The sequence below is a fragment of the Periplaneta americana genome, chromosome 4, assembly GCF_040183065.1.
Source record: "Periplaneta americana isolate PAMFEO1 chromosome 4, P.americana_PAMFEO1_priV1, whole genome shotgun sequence".
Lineage (NCBI taxonomy): Eukaryota > Metazoa > Arthropoda > Insecta > Blattodea > Blattidae > Periplaneta > Periplaneta americana.
In genome coordinates, this window is record NC_091120.1 from 66,604,185 (window position 1) to 66,618,070 (window position 13,886).

Here is a 13,886-nt window from a genome sequence, read left to right on the forward strand (position 1 = left end):
AGCTGTCTGTCCATCTGTGTATAATAATAAAAGTGGAATTTTATCACCTATCCGAAAACACACGCATGATGTCCTGTAATAACATTTATTGAATTAATAAATATGCATAGTTTACTGCATAGTGTTTATTTATTAAATTTAATTTTTTCTTTTCTAATTTTTTATTGAAGTCAGATAATGATCTCAATTATCTTTAGGAATTTTCGGCTTTATATCATTTAACAACGAAATGCTCTTTTCCTCACTTTTATCTAATAAAAATGACATTTTAATCATATTGATAATATAGAGTTGTTATCGGTCTGGTTCACCGCTGCACCGTCGCGCGAGTCGTCGGCGAGGACTGCGGTTGCGGCCGCCAGAATTAGTACCGTAACAGCGTAATTAAATTGCAAGACATTTGCCTTATAATAGATTTTGAACATGTCTTGTCCCACACAAGTGGAATATCGTATAAATATGTTCTCGTTCACTCTCCTCAGTCCTTCTATTGAAATTCTTGTAATTTCTAAGTCAGTGTAATCTTTCATTTTCTGGAACTAATTGCAATAATGCACTCGCAAACGTGGATCACCTTTAAAGCAAATATTCGGGTGTAGTAATAAGGTTTAAGATGTAATAAACATATTATGTTTCTTGCAGAAGATACAGGCACGCGAGTCTGCTGAGCTAATATTTTTTGCGATTTTTATGGCGAACGTTCAAGAATTGCGCCAATGTCAACTAATCTAACCTCTGTTAAAACTGGTCTAATTCTAGGGCGATTTTAACATCGGCACCGTGTTCTAAAATGTATTCACTAACTTACATACTGCCTGCCTCGTCAAATTTCGCAATAAATTCCGTACATACTCGGCGAGCCGATTCATATTTATGTGTCTAGCAAACAAACACTCTTCCTTCTAAAATAATCAAATAGCGAGCCATTATATGCGGTATCTCATACCAAACTGCACTCACAATAATCGCACAATTACACTACACAATAGGCGCGTCCAACGTGAAGGGGAATCGGGGAGCAAAGTCGGCGGCAGACGGTGGACTAGCGCCGGCCGGTTCACATCTTGATGTCGGTAAACCAAACCAGTAACAACTATGTATGTGCTACAATTCTGATGTATTATGTTGGCGTTATTTTGATTGTGATTTCTGCGCAGAATGCTTTACCAATTATGTTATGTATAAAAGATTTTTATAACCTGAAATTTTAAATAAAATATAAATTGCGTTATACTTAGTAGAATAATACTTGAAACATAATATATCGTGAAATATTATTTAAAATTAATGACATATATGTATATTAAATTCATTGTTGTAAAAGCTTTGCATTTTAACAGCTAGTTAAACAGCATAAAACGTGCTGAATAATGTCTTTCATTTGGACACGTTTGAGTTAATTAACATTGATGAAACATTGCAGTTATTTATGTGCATGGCATTTTCTTGCTATAAATTGTATTTATATTTTACAGAAAAAAAAGATACAAGGATTCAAAAGAAACTACCTGGAATTTTGTTGTAATTACAAGTTCTACATAATCTCATTATTTTACTCACTAAGTAAATAATGAAAAACCCTATGTATATATATGTATGTATATATATATATATATATATAAGTACTGCAGGAAAATTACGTGTGTCTTTTCGGATAACAAATAATAAATATATGTAGTGTGGGTCGTGAGTCTCGCCCTGAACTGAACTGTTAATGTATGAAAACACCTTAATTGATCTTTGACATAGAATATCATTGCATAAGATTTCTGGATTTACTCTACCTTAAAGAAATACAGTACTGTGTTTTATAGTCAGAAGTTCGGTAAAATTGAAGACTGCTTTCAAGCTTTTTAATATATCTATATTTAATTGTTTCTATATACCTATTTTAATATTTGCCTTAAATCTTAATATAAAAACTAATCGTATGTATAATTTAATGTTATTTTAAGGGAATATGATATTTTCCTAAATACAATAATATTTTATTATTCTAACAGTATATAATTTAACCTCTCCATCGCTTCGTTTCTATTTCATACGCCAATTTTAATACTCAGCAGCAATAAATTAGTAATCTGTTATATGCTGACATGAATTGAAGTTTTATAATTAATAAATTTAAATAAATGCACATATGAATTGCTTCACAGTGGAGACTAAACTATACAGCTAGAGATCAGGATCAATTGTTGCTAAATATTTTACGTGAAATGGTGATAACTTCGATCCACACCACAAATGCACTTTAGTTCCTTTCAATCTTGTACAGATCATGGCACATGCAGTACCTACTCGTGTTAGATTAGTCCCTAGACCTCATAGGCCTACTTGAAAGTACAATTCCACTTCAACCTACATAACGCTGTACATCTTAGAGCTTAAACACATAACATTCTATCAATCATTATATTCACAAAACGCTTTTTCAAATATTTGAAATGATTTTCATTTATGAAGAACATTAAGTGATAGATTGTATAAAGTGTGCAATGTGATTATTAATTTACTGAATTGTGAATTATATTACTTTAAAAAATACATTGGTTGTTTAAATTTGTTGTGTACTTATTATAAGACGTCAGTATTAATATAATACGGGAAGTAACTCTTACTATTAAAAAATATACATATTAAATCGTAAAAACAGAATTTGAATTCTGAGGTCGTAGAAATGAATATGTTAAATCATTTTCGTACTTTTTTTCGTTAAACCTACTATTAAATGTGACAAATATAGTTTTACGTACGACGAACTTAAGGATATTATAATTCATTGCATTTCTATTTCATAGAGAAGTGTAACAAATAATATTAAAATTGACAAACAAAGTTGACTTTCTTAGTTTTTTTTCAATTATTTATAGTTAATTAATTTTCAGACATTAGATATAGATATTTCTCTAAAGGTAATATATAGGTAAATAAGCTTGAAAATGAAAACTTGTGCCCTAGTGTTTCATTATTATAAGTTATATTAGGCCTACCTATTACCCCTGATCATATATATAACAAATTGGCCATCCCCGTGTTAAAATCGGTGACATTTGGAAGAGAACAACCACCTGGATCGCCACCGTCGATTGAGAACGACCGTTTGATGGAAGTACAGTTGCTCCATGCAATTCAAATGAGAGTTATAACGTGATTTCTTACGCAGTAGCTAGATGGCAACAAAGTGAAATTCATAAAAGTTGCCGTCAAATTCTATAAGACTGAGCAATCTGTTATACAGTATATGTGATCTCGGCTATTGCTCAAATATCAGTTATTAAATTAAATAAACGACCTATCAAATGACTTCGTTGTATTTTATTGTGATAGTAGTTTTATATCTCATTTATAGACAACATTTAAAGTTAACATTTACACATACTAACAAATACATATACAAATTAACTAATTTGAAAGAGTAAAATAGTTGATTAACTCATCTAATTAAGTTGATGTGCATAACAACTTAAATTAATTTTTTTTTATTTTCATTCAATATTTTCTAGAGCTCATTCAGTGGAGCAACGTAATCTGGAGTGAGACAAGTGACCAACAGGCTTGGAGTTCACATATTCAGTTTCTTTCAGCCCCGAACGCTTTGCGTACATTTTAAATTTCGCCTCCCATTTCTCCTTTTTAAATTCAATTCAGTTCAAATTTTACAGTTCGAAAAGAAAATATGGAACATTTGCTATACTAATAAATGCAATTGAACTGGAATGAGCTAAATGTTTCGAAGTTCGATATCAAAAAAGCTGAAAATGAATAAATTCAAAACTAAACATTGGAGCTACAATTTTTAGCTTGACTTTCTCATATATGTACACATTTAGAACATATTATATTATAGCCATTTACAGTACATTTTGTATCATTCATAGGCCTGCAGTCAGGTCCTTTAGAAAAAAAAAAATCTTCTGCCCACAAAGGTATTGTACGTAGCTTGAAGAATAAATGCGATGTGTTACAATTTATATGCCCCGAGACTAATTTTTTTTTATAGTTCACTATGAATTATTATCATTCTTATCCACTTGAATTCATTACAATGAAATAACTTCAGATTCCTCAATTGATATAGGCCCTATGTCTTTATTTATTTTTCAAAAATCAGTTATTGTTCTCAACATAATAATTTTGTTAAATAATATTAGGTATCTCAATTATATAGTACCGGTAACAATTTCTCAGGTAAGTTACTCATTTTTTTTAGAAATAAGTAGGCTAGTTTAAAATTAAATAATATATCATCACTATCATTCATATACATTTTAATGCAGGAAAAGTAATTTCAAGTCTAACAAACTTCTAATTTCGTTTACCTTGTTGTGATTAAAAATGCAGTATAAAATTAAGAATTCTTTACTTTAATACTAATACGCATATTTTATTTTAGTGTCAACATTAAAATTTAAAAATAAGAGGAGTTTTAAATGAATATTTTCATCTGGTATAACTCATGACTGCATTAAGGAAATATGGCCAATAGCCTATAATTACGACAAATTTTACTTATCAGACTAATATAAATTAAGTACTTCAACTTCAAATATTATCTACATCTTCTATATCTTCTTTCATTTGTTGAACCGATAAAAATATAGTATGTTACCGGTATTGATATTTGTATATAGATTGCAACAACTTAACATAGGAATGTTATACATTAATAAAATGTGAAAACAGTTTACGATATTGTAAATAAATTATAACATGATTCATATCTTAGAAAATGCGTAGATATTTAGTAAGTATACAACAAATTTAAGGTACTGTCATCACAAGCCAAAAATATATACAAAATTGATAGTTAGCAAATATTTTCCAATGCTTTTTGGCTGTTATCAATGTTAAAATGTTGTCTTTATGACACTGTGTCAGATTGGAATGGGGTCGGTTGTCCTCTTAAGGCGCGTAACAATTCCACTCAGGTTATATAAGGAAAATAGATACGTTGTGATTAAAAGGCATACCGTCTTTTCCAAGTTTGGCACAGCAGCAGATGCCCTTAAGGATTGATATTTACATAAATAATATCACATTTATTGATGTTACTTTCCCTTATCCGCAAATATAAGCTCCGTTTGTAAATATCCAAAGTTGTAAGTTACTGATTGTGAGTTTATAATGACTAGATTTTATTTCCTGCAGATGTAGACTAATTTCTTTTAATTGAAACTGTTTGTTGGTACAGAAAACTTTTATCGATGTTAGAAAGTTCTAAATTTTTTATTTATATTTTTATTGTAATAATTCATTGCATTTACTATTAAATAGCCTGTGTGTATTTTCTCTATAATAAAAACGATTTTACATCTAATCTACAATTCTGTGAATTTCTTATAAAATACCCATTCCCTCTTATATGCGATTTTTTTTTCTTACTCCATAATTAAGAAAGCTAATATCCGAGCATAGAATGCATATACAAGATCATACTTTCTCTAGGAACGTGTATGACCTAACTGACCACTCTAAATACCACAGTTTCTTTTATAGGAGAATTATAAGCGAACTAGGAAGAGCATTCATTAAAAGTTTTACGATTGGCTGCGTGAGACACGTTCTATTATACTTGTTTTTTTTTTTTTTTAAGATGGGACATGACAGGAGCGTTGCGATCGGAAAAACAACTGAATGTCACATAGCGTGGTAGGTCTGTTGCTATGGTAACAACTGTTGAGTTGCCAAATTTACCTTTCCCACGTGGAGAGTGCTTAATAGCTCTCTTGGTGACATTTATTGTGCACACAATGTTAGCATTGGTACGTTTCGTCTTTGATTCTCTGTCGATTTTTGTATTGTTTTTTTTTTACCTTCGCGTCAACTGTAAATGAATATTTTAACGTCAGCCATCTTAACGTCAGTTGCTAGCTTCCATCAGCTGAGAGCATGGTAGTCCATATTGGCAACATAGCACTGTAGTTCCAAGCTCGGCCGCTTAACTGTCATGTCCCATCTTAAAAAAAAAAAAAAAAAAAAAAACAAGTATAGAGGCAGAAGCAAGTATTACAAACTCTTTGGGCAGAAGTCGTATAAGTAATGTTGTCAACATTTGAAAAGTTGTAGCATTGTTGATAGAAGAAAAATCACCCCTCCTTTGCTATATACCAAGCATGTCAAGGACATGGGCAAGGTTACGAACTGTTGTGTACCAAAGTGTACTTTGCGAGCGCTGTGGTTTGAGCGAGCGTACGAAAAAGCATCAGTAAGGGGTGTACAGGGAATAAGTTTCTACCGTAGTTTAAAGTTAATACCAGGCTATACATAGCTCTGTTAGGATCATTTATTTAGGAAATATATGTTTCGGCAATCGTGTTAAGTAATATTTCTTTGGAGGTATACTTGACAACAATTCTTAATGAAAATTATTTCACATTATAACACAAACAACTTTTTTTACTGTTGATCAATTCCTCAACCTCCGTTAAAAACGTAGTAAACACTAAACATATCTACAGTAATTTAACTACCGGTACTATTAAAATGTAACGGTGATTATTAAAATATAATTCTAATGCAACATTTTAATCGCCCGTTATTTACGCATGATTAGTTGGCCTTCCATTTAACCACGTTACATTTTGTAATGGTACACTATTTCTATGTATAAGTTAAAGTGATACGTAAAAGGAAAGCATATTTTACTGTATTCCGCAGAAAAGATAATAGAGTCTAAAAGTGACTACGTATACTCAGTTTTACATCGAAATCAACATGTCTTACAATATTTTCATGTTGAATTTGTTTTTCTGAGCTGTTAAATAAATTTAATATTACAGGAATCAAAAGAAAAAGCGAAAAGAGTAATGTTAATTTTTTACAGTTGAGTCTGACGTATTGACAGACTTACTTACTAAAACATTTAATAGTAAACATTATGGTGGAAAAGAATTAAGCATGGAAGATAATTGAAGCAGATTTAAACTTTATCGCAGGTAAGGAATTGCCTAATTATTACTGCATCTGAAAGCAAATTATTGGTACAACTTATTATTCCAACGTATAACTGTATGTATGTATGTATGTATGTATGTATGTATGTATGTATGTATGTATGTATGTACTGTATATATGTAGTCTGTGCATGTAGAGTATGTATATAATATAAGATACTGTGTATATATATATATATATATATATTAATTATTATAATATATTATGCACATATTTCATATACATGTATATTTATTTATTTATTTATTTAATTATTTATTTATTTATTTATTTATTTATTTATTTATTTATGTGATTGTATGTTTGTTCGTTCGTTTGTCTGTTTGATAGAGGCAAAACACATTCACGCATTAGTTTTAATTTCATTAGTTTCATACAGACGTCACAGTTCGAAATGCAGAGCGTCTAGGAAATATATGGAAATGTGAAAAGTAAAACAAGAAACGTAAGAATATAAATGTTTTAGTTCAGTCTTGAATCTTCCATGTGAAGTCCTGAATGACAGTTCTTCTGTAGAAATGATAACAGACGAAATGTTATTCCCCATTCCAACAGCACCGCCACAGACATCAAAGAGTATTTGAACACAGACTGCCGAAGATAAAAGCCCTTCGAATTGCTATTCACAGTGTCTGTGAAACAAGGATTTTACTTCTTGAAGGAAAAAAAATCAATAATGAAGAAAACATAAAAGGAATGAAAATAAATTAATTTACCGTAAGTATACTGAAAAATCTGAATTATTGGCATAATAGAAACACTGCTGATGTGTCAAAATAATATTAACGTACATAGTTCTTTGTCAATTGTGTGACATGTTACTTTGATTATTGTTCTTCTGTTACCTGTATAGGCTACCTATTGCTTTTATTGCGTGTTGCTACAGTTGCTTATTGTGTATATTTGAATTGATAATTTCTTTATGTTATTCTGTATATTGAATCATAATTTTATTATGAGACAATCGATTTTCCCTTACATAGTGAATTCATTGGTAGGCTTATGTAATAGCTTAGTAAATTAAGAAATGAATTAAGACTCACCTTTGTGAAATGATCATTTACCGAAGCTTGATGAACAGCTCTGCCGGAATTGTATTAATTTGTATAGCCTACTCAAGGTGCATTGTATAAATTGGTCCATTATCTTCTTCAGTGCCTTGGCCCCTAAACTTTCGCAGTTCTCACAGTAAGCGTCCAACTTCCATATCATCACGTAGATTCTCTTTCGTTGCTGTAATAGCTATTTTGCAATATACGAGGCGTGTTCTTAAAGTAAGTTCCAAAAGGGTGTAGAAAGTAAACGGGAAAATATTTACAAACCATTTTTGTAGCATTGTATTCCCCACACTTCAATTACTTCTCACCATAATCTCCACCATTATTGAGGCATTTATCGAGTTGTGGCACAAGTCTTTCTGTCCCCTCATTGTAGAATTCACCCGCCTGCAAACCACTCCGCAACATTTGTGGAAAATTCAAGGAAAGCGAAGAAATTGTGAACCTCCTGTCCTCATGAATTTTTTCATCAACAGCACGCACCAAATCGTCATTGATCAAAGATGGCCGACCGGTATGCTGCTCGTCATGCACAGAGATGCGGCCCTCGTTGAACTTTCTAACCCATCTCCTGACCATTCCATCACTAATGGCATCATCACCATACACCTCACAAAGTTGATGATGAATGTCAGCTGGTTTGATGTTTCTCGCATTCAAAAAACGGATAACAGACCGCATCTCACAGTCAGCGGGGTGCTCGATCACTTTAATCATTTCAACTGATCACAACTAACCATACACACGGACTGAAGCTCTGAAACTGCATGCACAGCTTGCCTGAGGACTGAAGAATAAAACACGTATGCGCAAAATAACGATTGCAGCGATGCGACAGCTATAATTGAAAATGGAACTTACTTTAAGAACACGCCTCGTATCTATTCTAATTGTGGCATTTAGACTTTTATTGACTTCCCATCCTAGACTCATGGAGAAACTATAAAGGCTCCCCACACCGACGCGAAATATTCGCACCGGTAGAGAAATGTTTCGCTTCGCAAAGTTGCCACTGCCTCAGTGTACATTGCGGTATATGAGTGTGCCCACACCGACGCGAAAATATCGCCGGACGGCTGCGAATCTGCAGCGTTGAAATTTAGATTCGCCGCCTGCGCGGTTTTTTTCGCTGCCGAAGCGAATTTTTTGATAGTGTTCTGTGAGAAATTGTAAGGAAACATCCAGTTTTATACGATTTATTCTAGAGGATTACAAGTAAGTAAGGAAAAAGGGCAATATGAGATGAAATCCAATTGGAATTTAATGAAAGTGGTAAGTTATTCACATCTTTAACATATCTTAAAGAAAAATTCTAGCCTTCATACGGCCTGTCTATAAGGAATGATTTCATATTCGCATCTTTGTTGACTTTTATCAGTCCTTCAGAATATCATAGCATTGCTTAGTACAGAAATATATTTCTAGAGAACCTACCTATATGAACTTTGCGTCATTTAACATCTTACTAAGGTTTAATAGTTCAAAGTTAATAATTTTTTTAGTTTAGGAAAGGTTTCATTCTTAAAAGCAAACATATAAGCCTATATTTATTAGAAATTTTGTCAAAACTAATCTCATTCATATTTTATTCCTATGAAATACTCTAGGAACTTTTGTATTAGCTAGTACAGAAGAGTTTTTTCAATAAACTTAAACAGGCCTATTAATTGTTTTCATTAAATCTTACGGATTCGCGCTGTATCTCCTAACATTAGTACTCGCGTTTGGTGTCACTACAGCTCAATCAATAATAATCAATGTTTTGGACTTAGGCTAATATTTTTATTTGATTATGCGATATTTGTCTACATAATGTTAAAATAACCGACTTGCAATTATTTTTTAAATATTAAATACAATATTATAGGATTGTTGTTTAGTCAATTTTCCGAAGAAAAGTCTGAACCTCACAAATGATACCAAGAAGGCACCACTTATGAGGCAACTAGGCCAGGAGATAATGGAGTTCCTTTCCCCCTCCAGTTCATACATCGCCGAAAAAATTAGCAAAAATCTACACCTAGCAGATACTGCTTCACACTTACACTTACATATAAACAGGATAATTTTATTAATTATACGCGAATATCACTACTTGTGGGACAAATCCCTCTCAGAATTTAGACTTAGCATCATCTCTTGTCTTCTTTCTCTTAATGGACTCATTATAACAATCAAAGAAAAGGTAGAAAAGACGAGACGAAGTAGAGTCTCTTCTGTTTTCGAGATTTTGTTACGCATTTAACACACATGTATTGTAAACTATTTTTGCACGATCATATATTTAGAACTGCAAATACTGTATGAATTTTATGATACTTTTTGCGTTGAGAGCGCATTTTAGTGAATGTAGCCATTATACATTCAAGGGAGTATCAGTTTGCTAAAAAGTTTAATAAAAGTTAGTACCGGTATGGTTTTCTTTTTGTATCTTATGATGAAAAAAAAACATGAAAAATATGTTATTGAGGAGGTTTAGACGTATTATATTACATTATAATAGAAACGCGGACAATTAAAGTATAATAATTATTTCCAAATGTGAATGTATTGATTTCACGACACTAAAATGATTTATATCGTGTTGAAAGTATTCTCATCAATTCCTAGAAAATTGCTAAATGACCGAGAATCTTCCAATGTCATCTCTCTGAGTAGGAATAAAAAATATATTACCAATAAAGGATCTTTTATTTCATTTCACTATTTTCAATTATTTATATGTCCTGGGATGGTAATTCATGCTATGAGGGATTCTCTGAATATTCGTTTCATAGGTAATTTATCTTTTCAGATATTCAGATATCTTTAACTTCTTGTTTCTGATGCACTTTTGTATTTTTCTACGTGGACTTCACTTTCTCACCCACACTTTTTTTTCTATGTGTTCTCTCCTCCAGAGCTCTAAGTTCTTTGACAATGTTTGCAACCGCAAGCACAACGTCTAAGGCTAAATACTACTGTAGGTATCATCGTTCGCCATTTTGATTCTTTTCTTTTAATAATTTAATTAAATGTATTCTAATATTTCAGTTACATTTATTTTAATATTGTAACTACATTTATTTTAATATTGTGATTACATTTATTTTAATCGCATTATTTATATTTTAATTACATTTATTTTAATATTTATTGTTACATTTCAAAACACATACAAGTAAATAAAACAATTTAAGCGATTGAAGTATTTTGTAAGCGGATTTGAAATCAGAGCAAAGATTTCTGTATTAGCAGACAAGAGGTTGTCTTGAGTTTTTCGCCAAGTAAAAAATACTCTTTTCTTTAACTCGCCGTAACTTTAAAACCAGTAAAGATTTTGAATAGCGGCAACTTTTAAAAGTAATTTCCATTCTTTCTCAACATTTCATTCGCTTTGACCCCCCATCTAACGTGAAAAATAAAAAAGTTTACCGCTGATGACTTCTGAAGGTCTAAATGTCACTTCCAAATTAGTATTTTTTTTTTCCCCGCGTTTTAAAAACAATTTTGATTTCAAAATTTGTTCCATGCTTTCCTCAGACATTGACCTGCCAATCATAAAAATAACAGTGCGATTGATTGACTATCATAGGAGCTACGACATGATATTCCTCTGCATACGCGAAATTTGGTGTCCGTCAGCGCTGCGAATATTTCGCGACGGTGTGGGGTGACGTGCGAATTTCGTTGCGAAATATTTGTCGCCGCCACGGCTGCGAACATTTCGCGTTGGTGTGGGGAGGCCTTAAATCTTTATTTCTAGACACAGTATTGTCATTCTGCAGTAATTTTGACCCTAATATGTACCTGGTTATATTTATGTTATTCTATAGTTAAATAATTAAGTAGAGCATATCCGCTATTTTCATGTTTTATGTTTTCCCTCTGCCAATTAAAATGGAGTTCTTTTATTATATTTATGAAAAATAGTGCTATTATGAATTGAACCAGTCCATCTAGTAATAATGTCTGTTGTTGACAAGACAATACTATCACTTACTTGCTACACAAGAAAACTGTGCACATTTGTATAATTCATCCATGACCCTTCATCCTTTAGACTGCGACGTATCAGAGAAATAACTGGTGTCAAAGTGCGATTTACATTGCTTATCTTGAAAGACTCGTTTTGCATTTTTTTTTATTTACCTGTACATATCTCTGAAGATATTAATTTTAGTACCCATGTTTATTAGACCTTTTTCTTGTTTTGATCATGCGCGGCTCCTTAAAGTTGTAGCAAGTTTGCGCTACACCTAAAAATATTTACGGATATTTTGGTTTAAAATACAAGTTAAATTATTGTGGTCTAAGTACACGATTGGTATGATCAGCTGTAGTAAGTTTCTCATCCAACTATAATCGTTTGTAGGAGCCTCATCGTTGACTTACCAAACAGCGTATTCCGAATCTGGGATCTGGGATCAATGACGTCACGTTGCAACGAAAATAAGGAACAAAACTGCTGGAAGAATCGATGCTGTCATGGCGACCGTGTAAGTGGTTATCTGTGCTACGCTAGCAAAATTTTGCGAAATTTTCGTACTGCCATCTCGTTCAAAGAAAAGAGATCATAAACAACTTATTTCTTGAACCGGTAGTAATAACTGGTCCGTTGACATGTTCGCTCATAAGCCATTAACATATTGTTTTTACGTTGTGCTCATTACAAACAATGCAGCAGAACTAAAGCAGAACACAATGCCATGACACAACAGTGCACGAAGTCATTCGTCTGCTAATTCCCGCCCTATACAAGAACCAATCAGATTCACTGATGGCGGCTGATGGAGACTGCCACCACCTCTGCAAATTGATGGCACTAGTGCGACACTGGTGGAGCATCAATGACGACATCGGTGGAATTCGGAACACCGTGATGCCATCGGATTGCTCACCGGTGAGATTCGGAATACGCTCAAAGTAAACGACCGTCCTTATGGAAACTGGCTTGATCTTGGGCATGGGTGGGCAACTCGTACTCCCAAGGCGCTAAAAACCTTGGCAAAAAAAAAGCACACACCGAGGCAGCCGCTTCAGTTACAAGCAGCCAATCACTGTAGACGCAAGCGAACCAACAACCACTCGTGTTGCAAGGCCCTAGTGCACTGCAGCTAGCACAGAGTTCGTTCTACCTGACAGTTTGTTCACAGTTTGAGAGCGCGAGTTGTCCACCCATGATCTTGGGTATCTCTTCGGGTGTTGTCCAGTGTTGAGTTTCAGTTGTTGATAAACGAACAGGGAGGTAAACGAGATTTGAAAATGGAAACAGATGGCAGTAGCTCGCAGAGCTCACAGAGCTACTGATGAGTCACAATGAATGAATCAAAGACAGAACATGCCCGCCCTGCGACTGCAGTTAGGCGCGAAAACAAGTTTTTTTTAGGGTAGAGGGTGAGCTTGTATTTTATTGGTGTTTATGCTTTCCGTTTCACTGCAGTTACTCGAATCGAGTTGGTTGAGAGCTTGTGGTGACGGGTAAGAAGCTGTTTTAATAAATTGTGTTGTTTGTGTTATTCTACTATATTAAATAGACCCTAGTTAAGATGAATACACATCAGTCTTTAATAGAACATCCATTTTCATCGCGCAGCTTAGAAGAGAAGTGTGAGATAAGCGTTTTGGTAGATCGATTCCGAACCTTAAAATTTCGCAGTGCTTGAAAACCAAAACCAGGTCGTTTAACTGAAAATTCAATTCTGACGGGTACGAGAAGTTTCAGTGGTTATGTGGCTGTGAAATAAGAAAGTCTTTGTCCTGTTTTCCTCGTGTTCTGTTCGGAGGAGAGTAGGAAAACACTTTTCAGCCTCTGAAGTTGTCATAGGGATTGTTAGTAAAATTTCTAGTAATTTTGTACATTCGCTGAAAGTTGAACACAAATTGTCTCTGAAA